The following is a 15,920-nucleotide window of genomic DNA, read 5'->3' on the forward strand; positions in this document are numbered from 1 at the left end:
GAAGTGGAATCTGGGCCCCAGAATAAACAGAATTTTTGATCAGCAGAGATCGGGAGGAAGAGCATCCCAGAAAAAAAATGTGGGGGGAGGGGAAGAGGATGCATAGCTATGTCTATGGGATTGCAGAATCCATGGAGGAGGAGGAGCTAAAGCTGGAGAAGTTTGCTGCTGCCAGACCTGGGGTGGGGGATGTGCTGAAGAATGTGGTCTCTATTCTATTCTCAGACAATAGAATCTTTGACTAGAACCAGGCAATGGGAACCTTTGAAACGTTTTTAGGCAGTGTTCGTACAGGATGAAAGTTATGATTGATCAGAAAGGCACTTGGATCCTTTTTTGAAGTGCACGCTGAGCCATTGCCCCTGGTACAGCGAACCACTGTAACTGAGCAGGGTGTGTTATAACCCTCAGCTGTGTGTATGAACACAAAAATGGTTAAAAAACATTAGCCCTGACACCGAAACACTATTTCAGAGATTATTGCCTCTGTGTGTCAAAGGGGCCCCAGGATCCGTAAAGCTGTTTAAACACACACACGCGCGCACGGATGGGGGAGGACCTGAATTTGTCCCTCCTTTGGACTTCTACAACCATTTCCTTCTAGCTGCTTTCTTTGTCTCCAGTCCTTTTCGTTTCAAATTACCTAATACATTATGACCTGTTCTTATCCTATCATCCCAACCCTACCATCCAAAACTCTTAATGATAAGCCACTATCTACAGAACACACTGAAATTTTTTGTTTTCTTATAGAAGACTCCCTTTGGATGAGACTGTAACCACCTTTCAGACCTTGTTTTCTGCTAGTATTTGTCATTAGGTATCTCCTGGTCCAGTGAAGATAAACAACTCAAGAGTTCCTTGCTTTCCTGTCTTTCATGCACTCTGCCTGGAATACCACTCCACATTTCCCTTTTCATCTATCTTCACCTTCTCCATTCTTGAAGGCTCAGGTCAAATGCCTTTCCTGACTCCTTCTCTCTCCCATCCTGCCTTTGACAATGTCTCTCCATCCCGAACTCTCATAGAATTTCATCTATATCTTTCTATATGCAGCATTTGCTTTACTATCAGTTGTTTATTTTTTAAAAGTCAAAATTTAAAATACAAAATAGTATAATAAATGAAATAAGAATCACACATATTCTCACCACCCAGAACTACCAATTTTTAAGTTTTCTATTTGCTTCCATATTTTTAAAAGCAGTGAAACATTATAAATAAAATTAAGTCTCCTTTAACCAAACCCTCTCCCACTCAGTCCCATTTCCCCCTCAATGTTCAGTGGCAACTGCCACCATGAGTTTGGTGTGTATCCTTCCATTTTATTCCTTATCATTTTATTTGCAAACACATATGTATCTATCACCAATAGATTGTGATGTTGTGTTCTTTTTTTTTTTGGTATGTGCCCCTAGCTGGAACCAAACCCAGGACTCTCTGGTCCGCAGGCCGACGCTCCAACCGCTGAGCCAAACCAGCCAGGGTGATGTTGTGTTCTTAAGTTTACATTAATGGTATTTTTTTTTAAATATGTTTTTATAGATTTCAGAATAAGGAAGGGAGAGGGAGAGATAGAAACATCAATTGGCTGTCTCCTGCATGCCCCCTGTTGGGGATTGAGCCTGCAACCTGATATGTGCCCTGACCGGGAATCAAACTGGTGACCTCCAGATACATGGGATAACACTCAATCAACTGAGTCACACTGGCTGGGCACATTAATGGCATTATGATTTATGTATCATTTCTTATCTTGCTTTTATCACCCAAAATTTTTTCAGACCAATTCAGGTTGATATATGAATAGACTACATTTTATTTATCCATTCCTCTTAGATAAAAATTTAGGCTGCTTCCACCTTTTTGCTATTATAAACAATGCTGCAGAGGACATCCTCACACTTGTTTCTTTGTACATATGGATGGGAGTTTCTTTGGGATACATATTCAGAAGTATAATTGCTAAGTTATGGAATATGTACATTTAAAGTTTTTAAAGTTGTGGTTAAATACATGTGACAAAATTTACCATCCTAACCATTTTATTTTCTTATTTATTTTTTAAATAATTTTTCTTTATTTATTTTTTAGAAAAAGAGGAAGGGAAAGGGAGAAAGATAGAGACATCAAAGAGAGAGAACATCGATAGGCCGCCTCCTGTACACCCCACACTGGTGGTTGGGCCCACAACCTGGGCATGTGTCCTGACCAGGAATTGAACTGGCAACCTGGTGCATGGGTCAATGCTCAGCCACTGAATCACACCAGCCAGGTGGATATTAACCATTTTATTTTATTTTATTTTTTCTTTTTAAACTTATCTTTGTTGTTGAATGTATTACAGATGGCCCTCCCCCCCTTCATTCCCTCCTCCCCACTCTGGCCCCCTTCTTGCCTTCCCCACACTATTGTCTGTGTCCACTAGTTATGCATATATGCATATAAGTTCTTTGGTTTTTCTCTTCCCGCCCCCCCCCCCTTCCCTTTGAGGTTCATCAGTCTAACAACCAATTTGTACTTTTTTTTTTTTTTTTATCTTCACCCGAGGACATTTTTCCATTTTTTTGTTCAGATAGAGTGGGAGGAAGAGAGAGGGAGAGAGAGAGAGAAACATAGACGTGAAAGGAACACAATGAGTGGCTGCCTCCTGCATGACCCAATCAGGGTCAGGGACAAACTGTAACCACGGTACATGCCCTTAGCGGGAACCAAACCTGGGTCTCTCTGGACCGCAGGCCAATGCTCTAACTGCTGAGCCAAACCGGCCAGGGCCCAATTTGTACTTTTTAATCCCTTGACCTTTTTCACCCATTACCCCAACACCCTCCAATTTGGCAACCAACACAAAGTTCTCGTATCTACGAGTCTGTTTCTGTTCTGCTTGCTCATTTTGTTTGTACTTTCCATTGTTGATAGATATGTATTTATTGCCATTTTATTGTTCATATTTTTGTTGTGTTGTTGTTGTTCTTCGAGAAGACCTGTCAACATTTCAAATAATACTGGTTTAATGGTGATAAACTCCTTTAGCTTTTTCTTGCCTGGAAAACGCGATTCTAAATGATAGGTTTGGTGTGTGGACCTCTTTGGTTTCATTTTGTTTGGGACTTCCTGTGCTTCCTGAACTTGTATGTCTGTTTCCTTCACCAAGTTAGGGAAGTTTTCTGTCATTATTTTTTCAAATAGATTTTCACTTTCTTGTTTTCTCTCTTTTCCTACTGGTACTCCCATGATGCGAATATTGGTATGCTTGAAATTATCCCAAAGGTTCCTTACACTATGCTCATTACTTTGCATTCTTTTTTTCTTTTTGCTGTTCTGATTGGGTATGTTTTGCTTCCTTATATTCCAAATCAATGATTTGCTTCTTGGCTTCGCCTATTCTACTATTGATTCCCTGTAAATTATTTTTTATTTCAGTTAGTGCATCCTTTATTTCTGACTGATCCTTTTTTATGCTCTTGAGGTCCTCACTAAATTCCTTGAAGTTCTCACGAAGTTCATTGAGCATCCTTATACCAGTGTTTTGAACTCTGCATCTGTTAGATTGCCTATCTCCGTTTTGTTTAGTTCTTTTTCTGGAGTTTTGCTCTGTGATTTCATTTGGGGCATGCTTCTTTGTCTCCTCATTTTGACTGCCTTCCTACGTTTGTTTCTATGTATTAGGTAGAGTTGCTATGTCTCCTGGGCTTCATAGGGTGGCCTATTGTAGTAGGTGTCCTTTAGGGTCCAGTGGCACAGCCTTCCTGGTCACCCCAGCTGGGCCCTCAAGATGCACCCCTTGTGTGGACTGTCCACCCTTCTGTTGTAATTGAGTCTTGGTTGCTGTTGGCATATCAGTGGGAGGGATTTACTCGGGCTGATCAGCTGCATGAACTGGCTGTGCCCACTAACCAAGGACCTCTGACTACCTTGGAGGATCAGCTGTGCAGGGGCCTGCCACACAGAGCAAGACTTACTTTAGCAGGGTGGTGGTACCCACTGAGTCCATTCCTTGAGTGTGTCACTTTTGGAGGTGGTTGGGTGGTGGTGCTTCGCAGTGTTCTGAAGCTGGCTCTGTAGCAAGGTCAGCCACTGCCTGTGTTCTACCCGGACCACCAGGCATACGCTACAAAGCTATCTGCTGATGGCTGCTTCTAGTGCTGGGCCTAGGACCACTTAGTGAGAAGTATGGGGCTTGCTGAGGCCAGATGTTTCTTTGAGAGAGTTTAGGAAAATCTGAAGCAGGAGCCAAAGCAGGGCAATCCAATGGTAAAGTCACTGGAAACAGCTTGGGTGGGCCCAAAAGTTGGGTGGGGAAGTGCCTCAGGGAATCACCAGAGTGGGGCAAACAGTGTGAGCTAGGTTGCTGGGGTCCTAGAAACAGTGCCAGTCTCCAGGCCTTGTGGGGGAAGCACTCATCAAAGGAACAATGGCCTCCACCATCACGTCTGTTCAGGATAAAATTGCCTCTCCAGCCCTCTCCCCAATGCCAAATTACTTAATTCTTCCCCTTGTATCTCAGGTGTCTTTCAAGCTGCCTGCCCCACACTAGAGACCAGAGGGAGTGAATCTGAATAAGTCCATGTGGGCCCTTTAAGAGGAACAGCCTGGCCCTAGCTGGTTTGGCTCAGCGGTTACAGCGTCAGTCCGTGGACCGGATAGTTCCAGGTTCGGTTCCTGCTAAGGGCACGTACCTCAGTTGCACTTTGTCCTTGGCCCCTGCTGGGGTCGTGTGGGTGGCAACCAGAGTGTCTCTCTCACATCAATGTTTCTCTCTCTCTCTCTTCCTCCCTCTCTCCCTCCCGTCCTATCTGAAGATACATGCAAAAATGTCCTCAAGTGAGGATAAAAAAAAAAGAGGAACAGCCTGGCCTGACCAGTGTAGCTCAGTGGTTGGGCATCAACCCATGCACCAAGAAGTCACCGGTTCGATTCCCAGTCAGGGCACATGCCCAGGCTTTGGACCAACTCCCCAGTGGGGGGCATTCAGGTGGCGGCCAATCAATGTTCTCTCTCATTGATGTTTCCATCTCTCTCTACCTTTCCCTTCCTCTCTCTCTAAAACCAATAAAGAAAAAAAAATTTTTTTAAAGAGGAACTTCCTGCGGCTCCAGCAGCCTCAGCCTCCCTCAGTCTCAGTTCCTGCTGGTTTTAACCAGAAGTTATGGGACTTCTCTTCTTGGCACTGGAACCCTGAGCTGGGGGCCTGGTGTGGGACTGGGACTCTTCACTCCTCAGGGAGGACCTTCCCAGCCGAGGTGTCCTCCTGATTTTAATCCGCCACATATGAATGTGGGACCAGCCCGTCTGCACCTCCACCCCTCCTATCAGTCTCGATGTAGCTTCTTCTTTAATCTCATAGTTGTAGGATTTCCATTCAGTTCAATTTCAGGTGTTTCTGAAGGATGCTTGTTCTGTAATTTAGTTGTAATTTTGATGTGGTTGTGGTCAGAGAAGAGTACTTTGTTTACCTATGCCACCATCTTGACTGTAAGTCCATCTTAACCATTTTAAAGTGTGTAGTTCAGTAGTGTTAAATGCATTCAGTGTTGTGCAACCAATCTTCAGAACACTTTACATCTTGCAAAACAGAAACTGTAAGAGTATGTATATTCAAAAAAAATTTTTTCCTTTATTGATTTGAGAGAGAGAGAGAGAAAGTGAGAGGGAGAGAGAGATAGAAACATCGATGAGAGAGAACATCGACTGGCCGCCTCCTGCATGCCCCCACGAGGGATTTGGCCTATAACCTGGGCATGTGTCCTGACCAGGAATTGAATTAGTGACCACTTGGTGCATGGGTTGAAGCTCAACCACTGAGCCACACTGGCCAGACAAGAGTATGTACATTTTAAACAAACTATTAAGTGCATGACATTTCCTGTTAAACTGTGAACTTTATAAATGTGTGATCAACATCTCATTAATTTCAACATCTAGCAAAATGCCTCTCATCATAGTTTAACACATACATGCAAAACAATGTTTGTTGAGTGAATTAAATAATCAATCAATCAAGAGGAATAATATAATTTTCACAATTATAATGATATAAGATTTCCTCATTACACAGAAGAGGTACTGGAACTCAGCTCTGGCAACCTAATCTATTTGGAACATAGCTTGCAAGCCAAAAGAGGACAGCAATGACTTCTGAACAGATAAAATAACTAACGAAAAATAAAAGAAAATCAATGCTCTAAAGTATATGTACTTTACCTTAGGAGATCCTTTCTGGACTTTTATTTGGAGTGTACTTATTACTTTAAATTTTTATTGTAAAATATCGCATATTTGGTGTAAAATTAGGAGATTACAAAATAGGTATTTTTTAAAATCATCTTTTGTGCCCTGGCCTGTTTGGCTCAGCGGTTACAGCGTTGGCCTGCGGTCTGGAGAGACCCGGGTTTGGTTCCCGCTAAGGGCACGTACTTCGGTTGCAGTTTGTCCCCGGCCCTGGTTGGTCGTGCGGTGGCAGCCACTCGATGTGTCCCTTTCACATCGATGTTTCTCTCTCTCTGTCTCTTCCTCTCTCTCCCTCCCACTCTATCTGTACAAAAAATGGAAAAATGTCCTCAGGTGAGGATAAAACAAACAAACAAATAAAATCATCTTTTGTTGCAGATAGATGCATTGGTCAGATTCCCCCTCAGGAAGGAACTTACTGCCCAGCTGCAGGGAGTATAGTCAGCTGACAGTCTTCTTCAATTAACCTCTTGGTCATCCTCACCTTTTCAGCCAAAGTCACTCTCTTCTCAGAGTTGCCCAAGGCAATGACTGTGAAAGGTGGTACAAAGGCCTGGTTATTCCCACCTGTACTCCTCCAATAAGGAATCTTTGCTCCAAAACTCCCTGTTTTTTTTGTTTGTTTGTTTGTTTGTTTTAATCTTTATTGTTGAATGTAGAATGTATTACAGATGTTCCACATTTTTCCCCCATTGACCCCCTCCTCCCCACTCCCGACCCCCACCCGCCTTTCCCCACACTATTGTCTGAGTCCATTGGATATGCATATAAGTTCTTTGGTTTATTTCTTTCCACCCCACCCCCAACCCCTTTCCCTTTGAGGTTTGTCAGTCTAGCAATGAATCTGTACTTCTTAATCCCTTCACCTTTTTCACCCATTCCCCCAACCCCTTCCCATCTGGCAACCAACCAAATGTTCTCTGTATCTATGAGAATGTTTCTGTTCTACCTGTTCATTTTGTTTGTAGATTCCATTGTTGATAGATATGTATTCATTGCCACTTTGTTTGTTCATATATTTTATCTTTTTCTTCAAAAAGACCCTTCACCATTTCATATAATAACGGTTTGGTGGTGATGAACTCCTTTAGCTTTTTCTTGTCTGGGAAATTCTTTATATGGCCATCGATTCTAAATGACAGCTTTGCAGGATAGAGTAATCTTGGTTGTAGGTTCTTGCTTTTCATCACTCTGAATATTTCTTGCCACTCCCTTCTGGCCTGCAAAGTTTCTTTTGAGAAATCAGCTGACAGCCTTATGGGAACTCCCTTGTAGGTAACTAACTGCTTTTCTCTTGCTGCTTTTAAGATTCTCTCTTTGTCTTGAACCTTTTGCATTTTGATTATGATGTGTCTTGGTGTGGGCCTCTTGGGGTTCATCTTGTTTGGGACTCTGTGTGCTTCCTGGACTTGTATGTCTGTTTCCTTCACCAATTTAGGAAAGTTTTCTACCATTATTGTTTCAAAGAGGTTTTCAATTTCTTGTTCTCTCTCTTCTCCTTCTGGCACCCCCAAGATGCGAATGTTGGCACGCTTGAAGTTGTCCCAGAGGCTCCTTACACTATCCTCATTTTTTTGGATTCTTTTTTCTTTTTGCTCTTCTGATTGGGCGTTTTTTGCTTCCTTATATTCCAAATCGATGGTTTGCTTCTTGGATTTACGTACTCTACTATTGAATCTGTATAAATTATTCTTTATTTCAGTTAATGCCTCCTTCAATTCTGACTGTGCATCCATAATTTCTGACTGGTCTTTTTTTTTTTTTTATCCTCACGGGAGGACATTTTCCCATTTTTTTGTTCAGGTAGAGTGGGAGGGAGAGAGAGGAACAGAGAGAGAGAGAGAAACATCGATGTGAAAGGAACACATCGAGTGGCTGCCACCCGCACGACCGACCAGGGCCGGGGACAAACTGCAACCGAGTTATGCGCCCTTAGCGGCAACCGAACCCGGGTCTCTCAGGACCGCAGGTCGACGCTCTAACCGCTGAGCCAAACCGGCCAGGGCCTGCCTGACTGGTCTTTTTTTATGCTCTTGAGGCCCTCACTGAGTTCATTGAGCATCCTTATAAGCAGTATTTTGAACTCAGCATCTGTTAGATTGCTTATCTCCATTTCGCTTAGTTCTTTTCTTGGGGTTTTGTTCTGTTCTTTCATTTGGGACCTGTTTCTTTGTCTCCTCATTTTGGCTACCTCCCTGTGTTTGTTTCTTTGTATTACTTAATGAGCGGTATGGGGCTAGCTGAGACCAGATGCTGCTCGTTTGAAAGAAAACTTAGGAAAAACCTGAAGCAGGATCCAAGACAGGCCAATCCTATGGTTAAGCAAGTGGCAACAGCTTGGGTGGGCCTGAAAGTTGGGTGGAGCGTGGCCTCAGGGAGTCATCAGGGCGGGGCTACCAGTGTGAGCCAGGTTGCTGGAGTCCCAGGTATGGTGGCTGTCTGCTGCCCTAGGGAAGGGTTCACCAAAGGAACAAAGGCCTCTGACAGCACGTTTGTCCCGGAGAAAGCCCCCTCTCCAGCCCTCGCTCCAGTGCCAAACAGCTCAGTTCTTCCCTGTATGTCTCTGGTGCCCCTCGAGCTGTCTCCCCTCCAAGCTTAGAGGGAGAGAGTCCAATAAGTTCGTGCGGGGGCCCTTTAAGGAGCTGCCTGGGGCTCCAGCCCGCTTCAGCTTTCCTGAGCCTCAGTTCCTGCTGGTTTTTCCAGCCAGAAGTTATGGGGACTTCTCTTCCTGGCACTGGAACCCTGAGCGGGGCACCTAGTGTGGGACAGGGACCCCTCAGTCCTCAAGAAGGACCTTCCCAGCTGAGGTGTCCTCCTGATTTTTATCCGCCACACGTGGGTGTGGGACCAGTCGGCCTCACCACCAGCCCTCGCACCTCCGCCCCTCCACCCTGGATGTGGCTGCTGCTTTAATTTCATAGTTGTAGGACTTCCATTCAGGATGATTTCAGGAAGTTTTGAATGATGGTTGTTCTGTAGTTTAGTTGTAACTTTGATGTGGTTGTGGGAGGACGTGATACCACATTTACCTACGCCGCCGTCTTCACCGGAAGTCCAAAACTCCCTATTGAGATGGCAGAGATTTTATATCATGTCTGAACACTCCATCTGCCCAATCCTGCTTCATCCCCCTTTTTTTATAGATCTAACTGCCCACACTTTTTTTATTCCTAACTGCAATTTATCATTTGCTTCCTAGAGAATCCAACTGGCACACTCTTTCTTTTCTTTTCTTTATTGACTTTTAGAGAGAGAAGAGAGAAGCAGAGAGAGATAGAAACATCAATGAGCAAGAACATTGACTGGCCACCTCCTGCATGCCCCCCACTGGGGACTGGGCCCACAACTGGGAATCGAACAGGTGACCTTTTGAGTGCCTGGGTTGACACTCAATCACTGAGCCACACCAGCCGCACTCTTAACTCTGTCATCCTAATTCTCAGAGGTAAACACCATAACCATTCTGAAGTACTTCCTTCTACTGTGTTTACTATGAATATATGTATTTTGACATTCTGTTTTTATTTTCACTTATTTTAAAATTAGCATTGTAGCCCTGACTGGTGTTGCTCAGTGGTTAGAGTGCTGGCCTAGGACCAAAGGGTCTTGGGTTCAATTCCTAGTCAAGGGCATGTACCTGGGTTGCAAATTCCGTCCTTGGCCCCGGTTGGGGTCATGCAGGAGGCAACCAGTCAATGTGTGTCTCTCACATCGATGTTTCTCTCTCTCTTCCTTTCTGTCCCTTCCTCTCTATCTAAAAAAATTAATGGAAAAATACCCTCAAGTGAGGATTAACAAAATGCACTAAATACATAAATAAATAAATAAAATAAAAATACATTAGCATTGTACTATGAAGTAAAATAATTCTCAAAAATGTGATTTTAAGTTTCATGTGGATGCACCACAGTTTTTAAAAATGATTACATTGTTAGACATTTATATCATTGCCAGTTTTTGCTTCTAAGTAAATAATCTTGTAATTACTATTGTGTATAAATCTTTGCCCACATTTGTAATTATCACTAGAATATATACTTAGAAATGAAATTACTAGGACAAGAGGTGTGTATGCTTTTACTTTTACCCATATAAAAACGAGGTTTTTAAATATTTCATTGAAAATATTCATTAAGCCCTGGCCGGTTTGGCTCAGCGGTTAGAGCATCTGCCTGCGGTCCGGAGAGACCCGGGTTCAGTTCCCGCTAAGGGCACGTATTTCGGTTGCAGTTTGTCCCCGGCCCTGGTTGGTCGTGCAAGTGGCAGCCACTCGATGTGTCCCTTTCACATCGATGTTTCCCTCTCTCTCTCTTCCTCTCTCTCCCTCCCACTCTGTCTGTACAAAAAATGGAAAAATGTCCTCGGATGAGGATTAAAAAAAAAAAAAAAGAAAGAAAAAATTCATTAAAATATTGAAAAATATTTTAATATTTCAATATCACTAAAAAATGTAGTGAAAAACAGTAGTCTTCTGCCTCATTCCTCTTCATAGCCCAAAGACAACCATTTTCCTCTTTTTACTGTTGCTTCATAATTCAAAATAATGTGTTTATGCTATTATGTCCTCATGTATCTGCGTTAAACAGGCTCTATTGCAGCAGATGAGGATGTAGCACTCTTACAAATGCACCACATATCCAACCCCACTTCTCACCCATCCTCCCACAGTAGTTAGATCATAATTTTGGATTACATCAATAACTAATATTTGAGATCAATATGAATAATTTTCATAGGCGAGTCAAAAAATGTAATCTGACTCTTTCTTGTAAAACTCTAGTGAATAAGAAGCCCATTTTACTTCATCTGCACCAACTCTGGGTAATGACTTTAAAAAAGTGTTTTCTTTTCTGGTATTAAAAGTAAAACATGTGCCCTGGCCGGTTTGGTTCAGCGGTTAGAGCGTCGGCCTGCGGTCTGGAGAGACCCGGGTTCGGTTCCCGCTAAGGGCACGTACCTCGGTTGCAGTTTGTCCCCGGCCCTGGTCGGTTGTGTGGGTGGCAGCCACTCGATGTGTTCCTTTCACATCGATGTTTCTCTCTCTCTCTGTTCCTCTCTCTCCCTCCCACTCTACCTGAACAAAAAATGGAAAAATGTCCTCGGGTGAGGATAAAAACAAAAAGAAAAGTAAAACATGTTCACAATGGAAAGTCTATTTGATTCAGAAACATAAAAAGAAATTGAAATAAATTGTAATCACAGTCCCTGTTTGAACGACTGCTCTTGTCACCCCTGTCCCCTCTCCAGATACTCATGTCATTGCTACCTGAGCCATCTGCAGAGTGTCACTGAGGTGTCCTTGACCCCTAAGCCCCCATGGAGCATCCACTCTCTGCTACTGCTTTCTTGAATCTGTCCCTGTCAATTTGCAGACCTCTAATATCCATCTCTCTATGGTCAGTAGGCCTGTCCCTTTCCCACGCACAGCTCTTTTTTTTTTTTTTTTTTTTTTTAAAATATGGAACGCTTCATGAATTTGCATGTCACCCTTGCACAGGGGCCATGCTAATCTTCTCTGTATCATTCTGGTTTTAGTATATGTGTTGCTGAAGCCAGTACCAAAACTCTTTTTAGTAGGGACCCTGCAGCAGTGTGTGCTGGGTTCATAATCATTCAATTCTTTCAGTATGCTACCCAGAAGAGTACATGGGCCCCTGGTGAATCAGTGTTTCCATTTTAGTACACATCCTTCTCTTTCCTGGGACTGATCTGGGCAGGTTCAAATGCAGCTTTATAGAATCCTCACAAACATTGTCTTCCCTAATACTCAGGCCCTGTGGCCAATGGGAACTTCTTCCTCAGTATGGGACTTTTCCCTTAAGGAATCCATTAGTCCTTCCTACAATCTGTGTTTCATCAGGTGACATTAATTTTTAAATCCAACTTTTATCTCCCATAGTACGTCTGGATCCAAGAAAATCAAGGGAAAAGGACAGATGTTTCATGTGTTCTGTAACAGTAACAGTCCAGAGTACACATGGCCTCCAGGTTCTACACCAACCAGGACACACTTACTCATCTGTAAAGCCACCCATCCCCCATTCGTCTTCCCACTCTATTTACTTCGTTGTTCCCTCTCCTGTTCATACTTAGAGCATGTATTACACAGTATTATAATTATGTGCTTATGAGTTAATCTCCCTGGCATCTCCCCACCCCTACCTCCAGCTCCCAGAGGGCAGAAATCTATGTACCACAATGTAAGATGAAGAGTTGGCATAAATTATTTATGGGAGAGATGGAGGTTTGAATGAGCCAGACTTTGCTGTAGTGCTTTAAATACCAGAAAAAGAACTCAAACCAAAAGACAAGAGGGAGGTGTTACACTTTCTTGAGCAGCACAATGGCTTGAAGAACATAGTGTACAATAAAAATGTACCAGGTCATTGTGTGAGAGATGGGAATGCGGCTAAACCAGTTAGGAACTCACTGCGGTGACCCTGCATTGAGGTGTTAGGAAGTACATGATGGTTACAGTGGAGAGGAAGAACTACACCTACAAGGTATCTCAAAAGAAGTAATAACAAAAACTGAGATTTGCTGTGTTCTTTGATTTCCTAGGCTGTACCAGCAACACCAAGGTGGGTATGGAATTACCCCCATTTCACCCCTGAGCAAAGTGAGATTTGGTCAGATTAGGAGACTCTCTGGGGGTCACACACCTGGCGAGTGGCAGGTACTGAGTTTTCAACGGAAATGGTGGGGCTCTAAGGACCCCGGGCTGCCCCAGGCCCCAGCTGCTCGGTCTATACCCACTCTCTGCACTGCGGGGTGAGGAGTATTTTCCCAAACTGAGACTTCAACTCCTCCATTTAAGAAGGGCCTCGCAGGTCCTAGGCAAGCACTGGAGTTCAGGGACCCTTTAGACGCTGTCAGTCCCTTTCAGGACCTTCCAGACCGGCACCTAAGGGCAGAAGTAGGCGCGTCGCGGTGGCGGCGGGTGCTCCGCGGGCCGCGGCGGAAGCGGCTGAGTCACCGCGGGGCAGGAACACAGCCTTAGTGAGCCGTGACGCTCGCCGGCACCTTCAGGGCGGCTGGAACCACGCTGTCGGCGACCGGAAGAGCTGAGTCAGCGCGGGCGACGCTGCGAAGGCGGCCGAGCAGGGCTGACGCGCGGCTCCAGGCCCAGTCGCATCCGGCCCCCGGCGCACCGCGTCCGCTGCCTGAGCCCAGCGCTGCACGCGGGCGTCCCAGGCAGTTCAGCCGAGACTAGGCACAGGTTTGCCGGGGCATTGGACCCTGAGACTAAAATTTGGAATCTTGAAATGGCCCCAAACAGCAGATGCTGTAATGCAGGTTTCAGCGGAAGCTGCTGACCCTGTGAAAAGAGACATGCTATGTCTGAAAGGCTGGGTAGATTTTGAAGATCAAAGGGACTGCCCTAGACCAAAGTGATTTGACCAACTCATTTCCAAATGCAGTAAATGATAATTAAAACACTCACACAATTATAATTTTAAAAAAGTATTTTTCCTTTATTGATTTTACTGAGAGAGGAAATGAGAGGGAGAGAGTGATAGAAACATTGATGAGAGAGAATCATCAACATTAATCCACCACCTCCTGCATGCCCCCACTGGGGATTTGGCCCACAACCCAGGCATGTGCCCTGAATGGGAATTGAACTGGTGACCTTTTGGTGCATGAGTTGACACTCAACCACTGAGCCACACTGGCCAGGCTCACAGAATTATTTTTTAATGCAAGAGCAAAAATTTCAGAATTCGAAGAGAAAATAAACCTTGGTTTCTAAGATAAAGTTCTAACTAGATGGGGAGCATTGCAGAGGGACTTTCTAGAGATCCCTGATAAACTTGATCCAAAGGTCATTCTCCAGTTTCTCCCCACTCCTACTCTATTGAGGCCAGAGCCCATTTTTGTATAATAATGCTTTATTGGTTGTGTTCAAGTTTCTTTTTTTAGTCAAAAGAAATTTTGGAAGGTGGGGAGGTGGGAGAATCACACCTAATTACAGTCCCTAAACCAGGGACCACAATTTCTTTTGCTTCTCTCCTTACATTTTTGTTCACAAGAAGTATTGATATAGCTGCATCAGAGCTATAATCTATTTCACTGTTTCCAGGAATGTCGTATAAACATTTGCCCATGTCTCACAGATCTTCGGGATCATTATTTTAAGCAACTGCATTATGCTAACCATATAAGCTACTAAAATATCCTACGATGGCTGTGCTTATAGGTTATTTATTGATTGAAGTTGCTCTTTACTTGTTACTAATTGTCAGTGTTTGTCCTCCATTAGGAAAGGTTCTCACTGGGCAAAATGGTGGAACCTTATGAGGAAAAGTGGCTGCCAACTGCGGCACTACAGGAAAGCTTCTTTTCAAGAGTTGTCATCATTTCCCCAGATATCCTTTAGATATTTTAACCACAGCCTTTCTTAACTGATGGTGGTAGTATACCTTGAAAAAGACTAGACCTTCTGTCAGAAGTCTGACAAATGGGATTCAGAGTTGTGTCTGAGACATTTTCAGATTTTCATCAAGCAATTTGTGTTCAAGTGCCACTGTTTACTGTCTTCTACGTGACTCAAAATAAGTTATTTAAACTAGCCCAGTCTCAGTTTTCTCTTTCCTCTGAAAAATGGGGATAATAATAGTACACACTTCATAAATTGTGACAAGTAAATTGAGGTCATATTTGTAAGTGAGTGCTTAGAATGATTGCACATAATGCTCAATAATGTTTACATATAAATAAATATTATGGTCTTTTTGCTATTAAAGAGAATATTGGCTCTGTACTGAGTAATGAATGACAAGCACATCTGCTTTGGCCACCAAGGCTGAAACAGTCGAAGTTTCTTTGTAAACTCTCCCTACCATTTGAAAATTAACTCAATGTTATAATTCTTCTTAATCAGATCAGTAATTTCATAGTTAGAGAAAATGGATAAAGCTGAAAATAGGTATCATGTCACAAGATTTTTTGAAAGAAGTTTTCTATTTGGAAACTTGTACCCATCTGAGGCAGTGGGAGTGAAGGTGGGGAAGAAAATCAAGAAGTGCTTACTTTTTGCCTGGCTGGTGTGGTTCGATGGCTGAGCATGGACCCATGCACCAAGAGGTCCCTGGTTCGATTCCCAGTCAGGGCATGATTCCTGGTCAGGGCACATGCCAGGGCTATAGGCTTGATCCCCAGTAGCAGGTGGGCAGGAGGCAGCCCATTGATGGTTCTCTCTCACATCGATGTTTCTAACTCTACTTCTCCCTTCCTCTCTTTCTAAAAATCAATAAAAATATTTTTTGAAAAAGAGAGAGAGCCCTGGCTAGTTTTGCTCAGCGGTTAGAGCATCGGCCTATGGTCCAGAGAGACCTGGGTTCGGTTCCCGCTAAGGGCGCGTACCTCGGTTGCAGTTTGTCCCTGGCGCTGGCTGGTCGTACGGGAGGCAGCCACTCGATGTGTCCCTTTCACGTCGATGTTTCTCTCTCTCTCTCTCTTCCTCTCTCTCCCTCCCACTCTATCTGAACAAAAAATGGAAAAATGTCCTCGGGTGAGGAGAGAGAGAGAGAGAGAGAGAGAGAGAGAAGAAAGAAAGAAAGAAAGAAAGAAAGAAAGAAAGAAAGAAAGAAAGAAAGAAAGAAAGAAAGAGAGAAAGAAAAAGAGAAAGAAGTAGTCACTTTTCATCTTAAGATCTTTTGCACTACTTTGTAACTATACACATATAT

The 15,920-nt window shown here is 43.6% G+C and overlaps 1 non-coding gene across 1 annotated transcript; it reads right to left on the reverse strand.

Annotated features, from left to right (window-relative positions):
* Positions 1-11,683: 11,683 nt before the first annotated feature.
* LOC118629115 lies at positions 11,684-11,790 on the reverse strand. Its single transcript, XR_004959363.1, has one exon. It is a non-coding gene; the product is annotated as a U6 spliceosomal RNA (small nuclear RNA).
* Between the last annotated feature and the right edge of the window lie 4,130 nt (positions 11,791-15,920).

The sequence above is a fragment of the Molossus molossus genome, unplaced genomic scaffold (assembly GCF_014108415.1).
Source record: "Molossus molossus isolate mMolMol1 unplaced genomic scaffold, mMolMol1.p scaffold_m16_p_13, whole genome shotgun sequence".
NCBI classification, from domain to species: Eukaryota; Metazoa; Chordata; class Mammalia; order Chiroptera; family Molossidae; genus Molossus; species Molossus molossus.